Raw genomic sequence first — 14,023 nt, forward strand, 5'->3', positions numbered from 1 at the left:
GCTTAAACTCTCCTCCCTGGCTTTCCCAAGGAGTAGCTAAAGTGACATTTTGAAGACATAGACAAGGCAGTGCTTCCCTAAGTATTACCACTATACTTCGCACTACATTCAGTCCCTGTTGTAGTTTGCAACACACAGTGGACCTCACTACTCTGCTTTTCTTTGCCTTTACAGGCTGAAGTTTATAAATTTTCATCTATTCAGTGTCTATTTCCAATGCATCTTGCATGTCTTTTGATTGACAACTACTTAAAACAAGTAAGCATAGCTTTTTATAGCAAGCATCGAGCACTATTTTCTTAGTGAAAGAGTGAATGCTACAGAAGGTAACCATGGTCAAGGAAAGTAGGAAAAGATTCTGAAGATTTGTGACTTTTTCTAATCCTAAAAACTAAAAAAATATAGAAGGGAACTTATGAATATATTTACAATAAATGTCACTGAGTGACTCTGGTTGTTGGTACCTCCTCATCTGTGTCAGGCTGCAGGTTATGCATTGTATTTGACAGTACTTTTAAGAGTCAGAACATAAAACTTCTTGAAAACACTTATAATACCCCATACATTTACCATATAAATTTTAAGCTTTTTTACAAAAGGAATTTTTAATGGAATATTTTATGTTTACTACAGATTAATCTCCTAATAGTTTGCAAGAGCTTTGCCTTTCCAATGTTGCTAGCTAATTATTGCCTTAGAGCCAACAAACAAGACCTTGTCTGCAAAGCACCGTGAAAGGGAGAATGGCCAAAGAATGTGTGTTCAGTTCAGAAAGACTTACATCTCTGCTCTTTGATCTTTCTGCTTTATCTTCATGTTCATATTTGAAGGACCAGAAATGGAGCAATATAGCCTTCATTCATCTTTCCCCTTGGTACATTGCAAAATCATTTAATTTGCCTCTAAAGTACAGCACTGTGATGGTCTTTCTACAGTAAGCAGATGCAAGAAGGAAAGAAATGCTCACTGTGTAGAGTATTACGGTTTTCCTAAAATTATTTAGTAGCCCTTGATTCTCAAGAAACTTAAAGGAGCACTGAACATTCCTTAAGATAACATGTGATTATTCAAGGTTCTTTTAAACAGACCTAAATAATACCTGATATCCAGATATAAACATGTTGCTAGTTCCTTTTTAAAGATGATGTATCAAAGGTTGAGCAGTTAAGTATTCCAAAATATGGAGCTACTTGGTAATTGGATCATGGTGTGTGGGTAGTTCTGGGTAATGTGAAGCACATGGCCTCTACATTATTCTATGTGATGGTTTCCAACTCAATTCAGTGGAGCAATTCAATTAAGCAATTATGACTTTTCTTTCTTTTCTGTTTATTTTGTTAATACGTTTTTGTTTTAAGTGGTATAGCCTGGGTTAGGCTAGCCTGAAACTAGCTATCCACATTTCTCTCTCTCCTAAGTGCTGGGGTTACAAACCATGCCGTGGTATCACTCTTGGCTAAAGCTGTGTCTTGATCTATGCAAACCTGCTGATTGCTCTCTGCACGTGGGGCATAGCTTACTACAGCTTTAAAATGGGAGGTTCTCTTACACTGGTGTCTCTCTCTATTCATTTTCCTCTGATCCTCTGAACTCTGTGCCTAGTCTCAGATTTTTCAGTCCCAAGGCCACATGTGATAGCAACCAGCCACAACTAACTGCAGGATTCTTGAAATACAGCTGGCATGGATTTCAAAGACTTAGTATGAACAATGACAAAAAAAGCAGTCTACTGTTATTTTTTTATTTATCATATGTTTATATCATTCAATTTTGAAATATAGGCCTGAAAAAAAAAACTCATAAGATTCATCCAAATGGGCTACAAGAAATTTGTAAACTACATCTGTGATTTGCTGCTACAGTTTAGATCTTGAATATTCCCCCTAAGTTGTCTGTGAGAATCTTTGTCCTCAGCTAATGGCACTGGGGGATGTGGTAGAATCCTTAGCAGTCTGGCCTGCTTCAAGGACGCGCGCCATTGGAGACATGCTGTGGCTCAGCTCCTTATGACATATGCCTTTTTGCTTCCTGGTTTCCACAAGGATTAGATCTGTGGTGTTAGCTTTACTTCGTTTGTTCCCTCAATTTTATCATGGGGCATTTTCCTTCAAAAGAGAAATGGCAATGATTAAAAAAGAAACAGCAAAACATGGAAACACATATTCTTCCATACACACACACACACACATACTCCCCCCTCACAAATGTGCATATGTACATGTGTATGAAATATCCCCACATATACACAGGGAAGCACATGTACACACACATACACACACACACAGATTTCAAATCTGCATTTCAAAACTATAATGTTTGAGTTACATAATCATTCTGAGCTTCCTCTTCTGTAAAATAGGAAACGTCCTCAAAAGAACAAAAACACGAGGAAAACGATGAATGTGTAAAATGTCCCTATTGTATGGTATATAATAGAAAACTAAAGGTTGGATGTGTCCCTGACAGCAGCAGTAGTCATTAGATTATTACTCGAATCTGTGGCTTTCTCTGCCTTCTCTTTACTCTTATCTAAAGATAAGTTAGGCATACTTTTTCTTTTTATGGCTCTGAAATTATTTTATTTATTTATTTACTTTTTTATTAGATATTTTCTTTATATACATTTCAAATGCTATCCCGAAAGTTTCCTATACCCTCCCCACGCCCTGCTCCCCTACCCACCCACTCCTGCTTCTTGGCCCTGGCATTCCCCTGTACTGAGGCATATAAAGTTTGCAATATTTCATTCCTCCTTAGAATAGGGAACATAATACCCATGAAAGGAGTTACAGAGACAAAGTTTGGAGCTGAGATGAAAGGATGGACTATGCAGAGACTACCCCACCCAGGGGTCCATCCCATAATCAGCCACCAAACCCAGACACTATTGCATATGCCAGGAAGATTTTGCTGAGGGGACCCTGTTATAGCTGTCTCATGTGAGGCTATGCCAGTGCCTGTCAAATACAGAAGTGGATGCTCACAGTCATCTATAGGATGGAACACAAGGCCCCCAATGGAGAAGCTAAAGAAAGCACCCAAGGAGCTGAAGGGGTCTGCAACCCTATAGGTGGAACATCAATATGAACTAGCCAGTGCCCCCAGAGCTTGTATCTCTAGCTACATATGTAGCAGAAGATGGCCTAGTTGGCCATCACTGGGAAGAGAGGCATACTTTTTGTTCTGCTTGAATTCTAAGTCTTGTTATAAGTTTGCGAAACCCATCCTGAGCAATTGCTTGCCATTAGTTTCATTTCCATCATACACCATGTGTGGGAGGACAGTCTGATTGTACAGGGAGGAGGAGAGATGGTTAATTCGTCTTTTGTTTGTTTTTGGTTGATAGAGGACTTTTATTTCAGAAAGCTCAAAACAGTTCCTTGCTAGAAATATAATTTAATTTTTAAAGGACTCTTATTTTTCAAACGAGTACTAGCCAGTCACTGATCCTTGGTACTGAGATTAGAGTGAGCATTATGGGAGAGAGAAAAGGATAGAATTCTCTTTACCAGCTTTTAGTTTATATCTACTTTTTGTCCAGGTGTTAAAATGCATGACCTGAGGCAGGTGAGATGAAGCCACAGGAATCTGTCTAAGTAAAGACAACCGAGAAAGAAGTTATGAGCTACACTGTATAAATTTTGGGCAAGTTTGCTTTGTTTTCTTTCAATTCTTCCCTGGGTAAATCACCTCAGTGTTCCATTATCCAGATTAGGTACCAATCCTATTGTGAAATGCCATGTACCAATACAGGGCCCTGATGAGAGGCCTATGTTTAATTAGGGAACCCTAGAGCTGAGGTAACACTGGCAGCAGCTGGGCTTCTGTCCGTGGAGAGACAGACGTTCCTGTGGCTGCTTGGCAGTAGGTTCTAGATCAGCCATCTGGCTTCAGGAAATGGGATTAGCAATGGGGTGGGTCTGTACTAGTGGGGCATAAGAAATCTGGATACGAATCGGTGTGGCAGATGTGCAAAAGAGTACAAATAATGGCATAGATGCGGAGAGAGTAAGAAGTAATTGTTCTGGCTTCCTTTCACTTGGTTACACAATCTTGGGAGCATTTGGCTCTGGTAAGTCGGAAGCAGAGGCAAAACACAATAATGCAATGATACTCTGCACTGATCAGGAGTCACAGCCATTTAAACTGCAATAGCAAACCTGAACTTGGTACTGGTAGAACGGGGGACATGGAATTGGAGGCAGGCATTAAGCATCTGTAAAGCGATATTGTCCAGAGAAACATTGGCCACACTGTCTGCCTTGAAGGAGCCCACAGTTAATTGGGCAGATTCCTTAAATGAAGCACAGAAAACAATCAGGATACACACAGCTGTCCGAATATAATAGGAACAGCAAAAGAGGCCAGAGCAAGAGAAGAGAGAAAGGGGGAAATCACTTTGCAATATCAAAGAGCACAACACTCTCTTACTGTATGACAGGAATCACATTGAGAAGACTGTGAGAAGTGATGTCTGACAAAAAAAACTTATTCTGAGGCTGTCCTGCTATGGCTGAGACCATATGCCATGTCTGACTTACCTGCCTAGATTTACAGAGTAGAATATAAAAACGTATGGAGACTTACTGTGCAGCCTCAACTCTGCTCAGGGCACAGCAGATGAGGCATGTGTCTATGTCTACTGAGGTCAGGTGTCTTCATCCAAATACCTCTATCCCAGACAGCCTATACAAGCACGTGTTGCTCAGAGAGAAAATGGGGACCACAGGGACACGCATCCTCTCTCCAGCGTGGAAAAGGAGCCTTCATCCGTCTGATGCTGTCAGGCAATCTGGATCTCTTTGCCAACATTGATGATTTTTGTAAGTGAAGATATGTAAGGGCTTTTTTTTTTCTGTCCATTTATAAAAATTATCCTTTTTTTAAAAAAAAAATAAACATCATCTCTCATTTTCAATTGGAAATTGATTCCAAACATTTAAAAACATTGTTCAGGCCCAACACCATATGTCCGTGGGCTGAATCTGGTTGTCTGGCTGCCTTTTCCACCTCTTGTTAATTTATAGCTGTTCCCATGAAAGCAGGAGCAGGTGTCACAGAAGGAACAAGAGTCACTAACTAACTTTTGTACATTTAAGACATCTTAAAAATCTTTAGAGATTGGTTAAAACATTGAATTATCTTTTGAGAAACCATCCATTTATATATAGCTTTTCATTTAAGTTTGTTTTGTCTGTCTAGATTTCATGACTGGGTTCATTTTCTTAACTAGAAAGAATAAATTTTCTTCTGCTGCCAACTCTCTCCAAAACATTTTAAAATCATTAAAATATGACTTCAAAAGTTTAAGTTAACTGAGTAATAGAGAATATAATTTTCAACTGACATTTTAAATCATATGATATAGACTCTATATTATAGGGGATCACCTGATATCTGCAAGTGTGTAGATGTACTGTTTTAGGAGATATGAAAGACTTTCATGACTCATGTGAGGGTAGTTATAACAGCAACATCTAAACACTGATGCAATGTGTATGTCCAAATTAGTACATAGAGAGAGGGGGGAGGGAGGGAAGGAGGGAAGGAGGGAAGAAGGGAAGGAGGGAGAGGGACAGGGAGAGGGAGAGGGACAGGGACAGGGAGAGAGGGACAGGGAGAGGGAGAGAGAGACAAGGAAAGAGGGGGAAAAGGGAGAGGGAGAGGAAGGGAGAGGGGGAGAGAGGGAGATGGAGAAAGGGGGAGAGGAGGGGGAGAGAGGCAGAGGGGGAGGGAGAGGAGAAGGGGGAGATGGAGAGGAGGAGAGGGAGAGGTTGAACACCCTCAAACATACATGCACAGACTGCCCAGTATACATTGTGGGTGATATAGCCAGAGTGTGGATGTATAGCCATGTCATCACATAAACTGCCTATTAACAAACTAGATTATCTGCCTCTCAGAAGGGTCATAACAAAGAAGATAAGCAAGTAAAGCCACATAGAAAATAAAGTATTACCTAAACATTTTAAATAAATCCCCATACCAGCATATTTTATTATTTTATTTTTGAGATTATAATTATAACACATTTCTTTTCCCTTTTCTCCTGCCAACATTTTCTCCCTGATCTCCTTCAAAATCATAGCCTATTTTCTCAAAAATGTTAATGAATGCACATACATACACACACACACACACACACACACACATATATATATATACACATATATATATAGAGAGAGGGCTGCTCAATCCATACAATGTTACTTGTATGTAATTTTCAAACTTTAAGTGTTATGCATTCTCCATATTAAAACAGACACTTGGATAAACTAATAAATATTTCAATACTGTTCAGTGAACTGGAACTCTGTAAGGGGTAGATTACTGGTCCTCATCACCCCAAAGTTTCCCGAATTAACTGACAAACCAATGGAACAGACTAAAGATGCTAAAGATAAAAGCATGAGGACCTTCAGTTACTCAGCCCAGATAAAGCTGGATACATCCTAAGATGCACAGTGAATATGGGATATTGGGGGATTTTCAACGATGGGGAATGAAAATTCAGTTTTAAAAATTCAATTTAAATACTGTGAACTAGCCAATGTTTTTTCCTCGTTTTGCTCTTTGTGGACTCTAGAAAGAACTTTTGCAAGATGAACACTTCAACCTTCCTCTGCTCTTAACAAGGAGAGCTCTTTTGCAAGTGTTTGACTTGCTACTACATTGGTGCTTCTCAAGTCCATGATAGAAGTAGACAAGCCAAGAGTAACAGAGTTCTCTGAACTGAACGGAAGGTGGCACAGTAGACTTGGATTCTGGGGTTTGTGAAGTCTGAGTTTATCTCCTATGTGAAGGGACTAATTTTCAGCCGTATTTGTGTTGGAAGTTTGTTTTTAGTATCTAGCTCTCATATTGAAACAATGTTTTCATACATCTACCAACTCTTAGCATAGCCTTCCCTCCTCCCAATACACTATTCCAACACCTGCATGCTCTAAAGAGAAATTTCATTCCCATAAAACAACTATAGCTAAAACAACAACAGGGTAAAGCTAGTGATGATATAGCAATAATTTTAGCATAGCACTTACATTAAAAATAACATATACAACCTTTATAACAGGCAGGAGATGCTCAGCAGTCGAGAGGACTTGCTGCCTAACAATCATGTTGGATAGTTCACAGCTACCTATAGTTCCACATCCAGGCGATTACATCCCTTCTTCTGGGCTCTGCCTGCGCTGGCCACATGCAAATCACACACACACACACACACACACACACACACACACACACACACACACACACACACACACACACACAATCAAAAATAAAAGAAACTGTATAAACCTTTATGAAGTAGTTTAAAGCCAGGAACATCTGAGTCCCTGATGGGTGATGGGTAAATGTGGTCTCTTAATCCCCTTGTCAATCTTACTGATGTAGAATGACTGCGGAATATCCAGCTAAGATTGTGCTCTTAACAAGCTGTAGACACAGATCATCGAAGACCATTGCTTTATAATTTCCCTCCCCACTTCCCTGTAATAATCGAGTGCTCATTTTCAATTGTACTTGCATTGTTTTCTGTTCTAATGCCAACAATAAATCTTAACTAACCTTCAATTCCAGAGAAATTGGATTCTACCCTTGCAAACACAATTGGTCTTGGATATCAAGTTCATTTCCACCTTAGTTCCAAGTCCAGGCATTCATTAGGCTACTTTTTCTTCACTAAGCATTTGAGTTGTCTCTGACCACAGCTTTCTCTAGTGGCAACAGGCTCTATTGTTACCTTGCCCACTTACAAGTTCTGAGGTCCTACTTCAACACTGCCAGACCTTCCCTTGGGTAACAGAGCTTGATGTGAAACACTGCCGCCATGGAGATGTCTGCCATTCTCTAATGAACCACCTAGTGATTAGCTTCAGCCTTGCCCCTCTGAGATTACCATTGGCTGCTTCTAATCTCCATTAGCTAACCATGGCTTGTTTCTTCAGTTGTTTACCCTGGCTGGGACCAGGTCCTTAATGCCATTTTTGTATATTGTGGGTACTTGACAGTTTATACCCATCTGTCACTACCTGCTGCTAGATCTCTTTAGAAGCTGTCTCTTTAGATGGCTTATTAGCTCATGGTCTCTTTTCATTTTGTGGAAGTTAGAGATGGTACCCAAGTCAAAGCTGTACGCATATACATGTATGAGTTAGTTATCCATAGGGCAAAAATTTCATAACATCTCATACCAAACACAAAATTATTCTACATTAAATCACAGTTTTAAAACAAAAAAATTAAATGACAAATTATTTAAAGTAAAATATGGGAGTGACCCAGAGTTACCCAGAGTATTTAAGAACAAGGTGGTGAGCAGGAGAGGATGAAGGCCTGGAGGATTGGCTAAGCCGCTATGATGCTCACTGCGCTTACAGAGGACATGGCTTTTGGTTCTGAGTACTCATATGCCTACTCATATCTGCAACTCCAGTTCCAGGGGATCTGATAACTCCTTACAGCCTCCATGGACTCCAGGCACATGCTTGGTACCCATAACTGTTTGCATCTACATGTTCATACAGAAAAATAAAAATTTAAAGAAGAAAGAAAGAATATACTAGAAAATATTAAAAGATAAGGATCCTGTTAATAGAACAAATGATAGCATTAAATGAAAGAAAAGCTACTCCCAAGTGGAAAATATATACAATTGAAATGGATTGAATCAAGTTCTATAAAGAATTACTACCCAGCAGTATAAAAGGCACCATGCAATGGGAAAAAAATAAGCAAAATAAGAAAAAAAGAATCATAGTTACCGTTGGTGCAGCCAGGTTGTTAATGTAAGAGAGCTCTGGGTGAATCCCAAATGCCCTAGTGTGGCGTTTAGCTGTGATTGTTCAAAACTGTTCAGCTTGAACAAGATGTTGAAACTTTGACACAAACACTGACATGATCACACATGTAAGCATGCCTTTACAGCTATCTAACACGTTACATACTCATAATAAAGAGACACAGCCGTGTTTAAAATATATTTTTTAAAAAACCAACCAACAGGGGCTGGTGAGATGGCTCAGTGAGTAAGAGCACCCGACTGCTCTTCCGAAGGTCCAGAGTTCAAATCCCAGCAACCACATGGTGGCTCACAGCCATCCATAACAAGATCTGACTCCCTCTTCTGGTGTGTCTGAAGATAGCTACAGTGTACTTACATATAATAATAAATAAATCTTTAAAAAAAAAAAAACCAACCAACAACAACAAGTCTGGAAACCTTTAATGATACAGCCATAAGGCCATCACCCCTCACAACGATGGAATGTCACAATGTCTCCATCCCCCAGATAGACCCTGTTGGCACTGCAATTCAATTCAATCAATGCAGACATTGGACACATCAGCATTAAGGAATGAATAATGGACACAATAACAAATTTTCTAGATGAAACAAATGCCAGCAGTATTGACATTACTGATTACTGTTAATTACTGATGAACACTAATTGTGCAATATGCAACTTCTGAATATTTGACCCCTGCCAAGGCAAAGACAGAGATAAAGTCTGGCATAACTGCTATCAAAAGCTAGACGTAACGAGCTTGATAGAGAACTTTGCCACAGTATCAAAGCCCTTTAGGGCATAATTGACCTTAGAACAAGAAATCCCAAGAAATGGACACAAACACAGGCTTCAGTGCAGTGTCTGCACTTGATACTCTTCCAGCAAAGATCAGCACACATGCCTGGCCCTGGCGATATCTAGATTCTGTTTGTTTTGCCAGCATTTTCTAGCACTGTGGCTGTAGGGCAACTGTACTGATAATTCTCTTTAAAGATGCTTTCTATCACTCATTATTATAATCATCATTTCCCTAAGCTGAAAGCCCTCAACTTTTCAAATCAAAGTTCATGAGAAAACAGAACAAAGATTGCCTCACTTACATCTTCTGTAGCTCTCCTCTGTATCAAGGGACTGGTATTGCAAAGCACTTCTTCCAGACATGAAAAGTAACTGCCTCAGCCCTCCCTCACATCTTGGTCCTGTCTTTCTAATGATTTTCCAGCAGTCTAAGCACTCGGGGAAACCAGAGTTTCCACAAATCTCATTTCCTGTGTTCTCAGTTCAATGCAATTGTGCATGTGACCTTTATCCCTAAAAACTTTGACCTTCTTGTCACATCTTACCTTGTTCTGTATATGTTTGATGCCTAGAAACATTAAACATGAGATGTCCAAACTGTACTTTCTAAAAAGTTTGGATTGTTTTCTCATGTCACATCATTCTCTTAACATGAAAATAAGATGTACAAATAGATGAAGAAATGTGTTCATATTTGTGTTTTTCAGTGGTCTCTGTGTGTGTTTGTGTGTGTGTAGTGTACTGTACTGTTTAGGTATGTGCGGTGGCACATATTGGTGGACAGAAGATAATTTGGACTCAGTTATCAGTTTGCCATGGTTTTGGGTGTCAACATCATGACACAGGCTTATGCAGGAAAGAGCTTTGGCCAACCCAGCTGTCTCACTGGCCCATGCCATATCTTTTGAAAAGCAAAATGACCTTAAAGAAATAATCAAGTGCCTCCAAGTTCTATAAGACAAGTTCAAGTTCCTTGAAAGCATTTGCACAATTCAATTTTCCTAAGTGAGCCCTACCAGACATTCTCCACTTAGCTTTTTCTCCTAGACACCCACTCTCTACCACAATGTGGATATAATGATGCGGTGATCTCAGCCTGTGAGGCTCTGATTATCCCTTATCCAGTGACATTGTATTTATCAGCAACACCAGCCATAATGGCACCTTTACCTTGACATTTCCCCTGTTCCTTCTCTATTGCAATCTTTTCAGACTCTGTGATAAACAAATATGCTATGCCTAACTCTACTGCAAGATTCTCACTAACTGCTGTAGAACCTTATTATGTAAGAAATAATAAGCCCTTTTCTCTGGCTGAAGATCCATTACACATTGGACTAAAAACTGGCTGTTTTGTCTCCATGAGAATGTTTCTAATGTGCCTGTGAGATATGGAGGTGTCTATAACCTACAGTTAATGAATGTCAGAAATGCCTACCATACTGCTTTTGGATCTATTTTGCTTTTTTGTTGTTTGCTCATTTATTGATATTGTTTTGTTTGATTTTTTTAAATGAACTATCTCCACTTAGGATAGACGGATGTCAGGATAATAATAGTAATATTACGATTTGCCTAAACAGCTGACCTGTCAGCCATTTCTAGTAAGTGCAGCCTACCCCCTGGATTCTCTGATATTGGTTAAATAAACGTAAAGTCTTATTATCACATCTCCTGTATGTAACACCTGCCCTGTCAAAGGCAATGTTACCCAATGGGCTGGCTATGATCAAATTCCTCTACTGTGATCTTCCTTTCTCATTATATTTGACATTTTTGAAACTGGGTTTTATTGCATTCTCTCAGCTTATGGAAGTGGTCTGGGGAAATGAGACTTAATAGAGACGTAGAAGCCACTGGGAGAAAAAGAAAAGGAATGTAATCTAGGAGGAAACTGAAATTAAAATGTTATTCTGGTAAATGGCTGCTGTGGTAGAAACAGCAAGCAATTGCAATGCAAGTTAATTACTGACCTGTCAGGAAAGCATGACACGAAGGTTGTGCCACATATTACTGGAGCTACCACAGCCACAAGTCATTTCCACAGGGAAACAAATAGACTTTGTTCTACCACAGATCAACATAAGATCTTTCCAGGGGATTGAAATGAATTTCACTCAAGAACAATGCTTGTCTGTGGAGTAGTCATGAACCCTTAACAAACCTGGAGAGTCAGTCTGTCCCGCACAAGCAGAGACAGGAACAGGGTCTGACTGCACAGAGGCTTGCTAAATTTGGGGGTGGAAGGGACCTTGCTTTTGTGGGTGGGGGTGACCACATAGCTCATCTGCTACACAAGGAGAATATAGGCTGACTCTCATAAAATAGGAATTCTCTGAGAGTGCTTGTGATATCTGGTTCTGAAATAGCTGTCCTCAGAAAGCTCCCTGTGGTAGCCAGTGTCATATGAAAAGGTTCATATTTGTGTATATGTGTGTATGTACATATATAAACTGCCCGAAGCAATCTTGTTCTCAAGGGAGATGTTCATTTTTCACAGTAAGATGGAAACATAAGGGTTATTCTGAAATGGAATGGAAATATGGTGCTTGATACATTTTTGGAAATCTATATGAATCGCGAGGAGTACTTTAATTCTGGCCACATAAAGTATAAAAAGCCTTGCTTCTTTGTGCCTCTGACTCACTGTGACATACTCACAGTGCTCTGGTCTTCATGGACAATGCTAAAGACAAATACACATAGTCTTAAATAATAGATTAGCCAGATATTTTCCTGTTGGTAAGCTACATACACTAGCATTAACTAGTTTCCATACTTGTTTTTAATTTATACACCCAAGAATTGCTTCTTTTTTCTCTTGTTTCCAGAACCCACAGGAACACATATTAATTGGTTAGGAGAATTTATATGATATACCTATGCATATATAGGATGTACTGAATAATATATATGATATGATGTGATGATATATGTGCTGGACCTAGTGATATATATGATATGACATGATATTATATAATGATACATATGATGTAAAAATGATAGATATGATATGATATGGTATGATGATATGATGTAATATGATAAGATATAATGATACATATGATGTACCTAATGTGACTGCATGGTGGTCATCTTAATTTCCTCTTCTCTGACAGATTTACCTTGGAATTTTTGTTCTCTTAGTTTCTCAGACTCACTCTCTCCCGAATTTGGAGTCTACAATGGCACCACGTGTGTTTAGGGACACCGGCTCCTATGCTACCTGATGTGACTTTGAACTTCCCATGGCAACTTGAAGAAGAAAGGCAATGTGCTTAAGTTCAAGTTGCTGAGTCCCAACATGGAGACGGCATGATCATGGGGCCCCTTCACTTTTCCATAGCTCAAAGATATCTTAATATACTCTTCTTTTTTAATGCTGCTGTTGTGAAAGAGATGTCAAAACTCTATTTCCAAACTCAAAAGGGCATGCTGCTGAGCTTCCCCATAATTAACAGTGCAAAAAATAATTGGCAAGACAGCTATGGAATTCGTGATTACACATCACATTCACTGCTTGTTGGACTGTTGCATGGTGAGAGGTGAAATTGAGCTCAGAGCACCACAGAATTGAGTCTGAGGAGCAAAGCCAGTGCTTGTGTGGCTTTTATGAAGTGTTTCCTCATCGCTGCTTCCTGTTTTTAAAACAGGACTCAAAGTGGAACTTGAGCGATACCACAAGATACTCACGCTTTCCCTTAGTACATACGAAATCAGGAAGTCTAGAGGACTTGGTAAACCAGGCTTAAGGGATTGATTGCCACTTAAATTTCTAAATTGGTAATTTGGGATTTGGGGAAGAAATTTATGAAATGAGTAGCTATCCCAGGCATATACAAAATTGCCTTGTTCTCTACATATCTTTGTTAGACGTTTATCATTATTGAGTACCTCCTGCCAAATGCATCAGTTTTCTCATATGTAATAAAAATGATGATTTAAGTGAATGACATAGTCGAGGATAATCCATTAGGTATCTGAGCAGGAGTGCAGATTTGATAAGGCCAGAGTTGCTATAAATAGTATTAGTAACATGCCCACGATTACTAAGTCATACAAATAAGAAACAAACAGCAACAGCATTACAAAATCTAAACAACCAAGGGTTTATGAGGTTGAGACATAGGTAGAACAATAGAAAAGCACTTAAAATTACCTGAGAATAATTTTGTAATTATGTGTTGAGACACAGGTCTCTTCATGTCCTTTTGGAAAATGCACAAAATGCACACGGTGCATATGGAAATCTAACCACTCTTAGGAACTAGGTTCCAAGTCAGTAGAAAGGCTCAAGTGTGAGTTAAAACTGAGCATGTTTTGCAATATGGTTTGGTATCAAAAAATGTACTTCATGAGGACTGGGACATCACATTGATAAACCTAGGAGGCATTTTCCAGGATGCAACACTAGTGTACAACCCAGTGGCATT

At 39.2% G+C, this 14,023-nt stretch overlaps 1 protein-coding gene and 1 long non-coding RNA gene across 9 annotated transcripts in view; one reads left to right on the top strand and one right to left on the bottom strand.

Annotated features, from left to right (window-relative positions):
• Gm39804 overlaps nucleotides 1-14,023 on the bottom strand; it is a 49,781-nt gene that overhangs the window by 21,324 nt on the left and 14,434 nt on the right. The gene's annotated exons all lie outside the window — the stretch shown is intronic.
• Nucleotides 1-14,023, top strand: part of Arhgap15 (Rho GTPase activating protein 15) — a 647,156-nt gene that overhangs the window by 10,861 nt on the left and 622,272 nt on the right. The window contains exon 2 of one of the 8 annotated variants that reach the window (XM_006498399.4): nucleotides 4,682-4,823. The exons of the other annotated variants lie outside the window; for them this stretch is intronic. The gene's annotated coding sequence lies outside the window, so the exon portion shown is untranslated. The remainder of the gene's footprint in view (nucleotides 1-4,681; nucleotides 4,824-14,023) is intronic. 8 annotated transcript variants of the gene reach the window in all.

This window comes from Mus musculus, chromosome 2 (genome assembly GCF_000001635.26).
Source record: "Mus musculus strain C57BL/6J chromosome 2, GRCm38.p6 C57BL/6J".
Taxonomy (NCBI): Eukaryota; Metazoa; Chordata; class Mammalia; order Rodentia; family Muridae; genus Mus; species Mus musculus.